The sequence below is a fragment of the Oncorhynchus gorbuscha genome, linkage group LG05, assembly GCF_021184085.1.
Source record: "Oncorhynchus gorbuscha isolate QuinsamMale2020 ecotype Even-year linkage group LG05, OgorEven_v1.0, whole genome shotgun sequence".
NCBI lineage: Eukaryota > Metazoa > Chordata > Actinopteri > Salmoniformes > Salmonidae > Oncorhynchus > Oncorhynchus gorbuscha.
Window position 1 is genome coordinate 24,614,602 of NC_060177.1, and position 3,592 is coordinate 24,618,193.

Consider the following 3,592-nt stretch of genomic DNA (forward strand, 5'->3'; position numbering starts at 1 on the left):
GACTTGTGTAAGAGAGATTCTGAACTTTTTTCTCTCCATATATGGGTCTATAATAGGCAAATGTATAGAATATTTTTAAGTACTCAGCTAATTATTTTGTAGATAAAACTTAGTCTATTCATGAATACCAGTGGCCTTATTTCCATAAGAGGTGGTAAAGAAGCATAATAATTCATCCTGATGCTGGACTACTGAGAACAAACCCGAATGACATAATGTATTTATTCTTCAGCTACACTTGTCATATTTAAGTGTGATGTCTTTGAATAAGGTCCGTTTGCCACACATTTCATCAACTTGCCCGTTATAACATCCTCACAAGGTCTTAAGATGTTATTTAGTGTGGACTTAAAGCCATCATTATTATTTCCTTGTCTGTTGATGAGAGGCATCTGTCCTGTGGTGATAATTCCCTGTTAGCATTCACTTCAAACTTCCCAATACACATTTGAACGATTTAATTCGGCTCAAGCGATGTCTCAAAAATAAAAGGAGTTCCACGGATCTTTACACCTCGGGAGGGATGGTAGACCTACTAGCCAATTGCTCACATCTCAAGATAGGCCTATAACAATGTTGGGCTAAAATAGTTAACTAATACAACCACAAATTACTGACATCGCATTATTTCTATTGGGTCCAAAAAAATTACAACATTTTAAATGTATCAATAAATCGACTGATTGGAGCAAAGCTATTATACCTGCATGAGTCATCTCTCCATCACTGATATATATATATATATATATATATATATATATATATATATATATATATATATATATATATATATATATATATATATATATATATATATATATATATATATATATATATATATATATATATATATATATATAGGTGTAGCCTTTATAATGTTGGTTGGGTGATATTATTTGAACTCTCTCATGTGATTCCATGTTTTGATAATACATCTATAGGCTACATTAAATGATTTAATAAGGTACACTACTGGGTCTAGATGCAGTATTTCATTCTTTTAAAATACAATGTTCTTGATAGCTTTTTTAAACAATAACATATTGGATAATCCCACTTTTTATTTATTTATTCCAATCTAATGGTTACATATTGATGAACATATATAAAATAGGATATAGCCTACTGTTGGTGGACATCTATCTAGTGGAGAAGATACATTCTTACTGTGACATGGCTTTCCACATGCCTTGAATATATTGACAATCCAAGAAGCATCTGACAGAATAAAAACGTGGACGGAGTTGTATCATTTGGAAATACCCCGCAGTGGTGCTTTTTCTCCATCACCACAGCTCCCTTTTTTCCACAGCATGGGCGACACTCTTAGCGTGTCTGTTTCACATCAAAGACGACAAAGACGAAAAAAGTGACATTGATTAATGCAACCAAAACATCCCATCCTCTACATGTCGCATCTCCTTTTAAAAGACTACAGGGAGCAGAACATAAGGCATACATGTACACAGTGTCCCTTCCCCGCTTACCACTCCTCTCATTATCCGTTCATTGAGCTCCCTCTGTTGGACAAAACATCAACACGAACTCGGTCTAATACAGTAACATGCCACCCTCTGATCCTAGTTATAATTTCATTTGGTGGCAAACTGATTGATCAGAAGGTAGCCTATATGATACGAATGTTTAGAGGGTCAAAAGGGGATTTATATTCCCTATGAAATAAATGGCGATTGAATGATCTGAATAGCACTGCTTTATAGGTGTTTGAAGAAAGGTGTCAGATATACGTGCAGGCGGTCACCCGTGATATAAGTGCAGGCAGGTCACCCGTGATACAAGTCAGTATTCAACATCCATCCATGTCAGATTTTTGGTTTATACAAGAGATGAATGTGTTATCACCGTGCTTCATCTAATAGCAGAACCAAATCACCTTGATGGATTGCAGTTGAGATTACATTAACATACATAGTGCAAGTGATCAATGACGTCCGAGAAATTGTGCAGATTATTACAGCAATTGTGAGATCTCCACAGACCCGTGATAACCTCTGCATGTTATCTTGAACACGCACGCGTTATATGATTACATAAGCAGACATTAATAGTTATGGTCACCTCAAAATGTGGCCATGGATGTGTTACTCATCTTAAGGTTGAATGTTACATTTGTTTGTAAGACAGCCTTAGCATTAGTCTATTTACTGTACTGCAAAAGTCCCATTGAATTGTGTTAGGTTGATAAGCAACCAAAAAGCAACATTTAATTGAGATGTTTCTACTGGTTGGATAGCTCCATCTGAGCCACTGTCTTAATCCACTCTTTACCTTTTATTTTTGGTTGAGTTGGAGAAGTGAATACAATATATCATTTTTTTAACTTGTAGACAAGTTCATAGGCTATTTGTTGTATTTAAAAGTGATATTGAATTGTGTTTGGTTGTCAATGCAACCAAACATCTACATTTGAAGGAATGTAACTTCTGCTTGGATAGTTCCATCTGTGCCACTGACTTACTCTGGATTTAATTCCAGTTTGTCTACAAATTAAAATATGTTGGATTCACATCTCCATCTCAACCAAAAATCTATGTTCAAGAATATGACTAAATCTAATCAAATCTAACTTGAAATAAAGTTTGATTTGATTTAGTCCTGTTCTTTAACGTTTGGTTGAGATGGAGACATATTAATGATTAACTTAATAGATTAGGTTTGAAATCAACCAAACCTTGAAACCATAGGCCTATAAGTATTGTGCATCGTCTATTTAAAGTTTTACCCTGGGTTGAATTGAAACAATAGCTGTAACTCTGTTAAACCTACCCGTTGGAATGATTTCGATAGCAACAGTGAATTTAATTATTAAGAGATCTCTCAATAATCATTCTCACAATAGAATATTGTTAGTAGTCACTGACAAATATCAATGTTAAAATGGGCTTGGTTAAAACCCAGTATTGGAGACCAAATGACTAGCTGTAGATAGATCAACTCTCCAGTAGGAAGTGCTGCTCAGCCTATAGTTAAAATAAATAATAGTGGATATAACTTTGAAGATCTGACTTTGTTTCAAAGGTACACATTCAACATATATAATACAATGTTTGTATATGTTGAAACTTCGTTACAATGATGGCAAAATCCTGTGGTTGAAATGCCACCTTTAAAACAACAGTTTACATTGATTACTTTTTTAAAAATCCAATGTATTTTCCACATAGATTCCACACCACAATACTTGAAAATTTGCGTTAAAACGTTCATTCAACCAGTTTGTGCCCAGTGGGATATTTTCCACATTTTAAATATTTAATTATTATCAACCATATAATTAAAAATAATGACTTTGTTGATAGAAAATAGACAAGTAGTGAGTAAATGCACACTGTCTTCATTCGCGCGTATAAATGCGCACTGTCCACGTTCAGTCAGTTGCTGACCATTGGAGTCGTTATTGACCAATCAAACACTTATTGACCAATAAAGCACCTAGATCCAAATAGTGCATCCCTGGCGGTAGCGGTAGTGATGGGGGACAGTTTCATGGAAGAAAAAGATTAACAGGTCAACACGCGTAGTAGGCTACTAAGGGAAGGAGGGGTTATATCCTGAACTACCGGAGAGACGC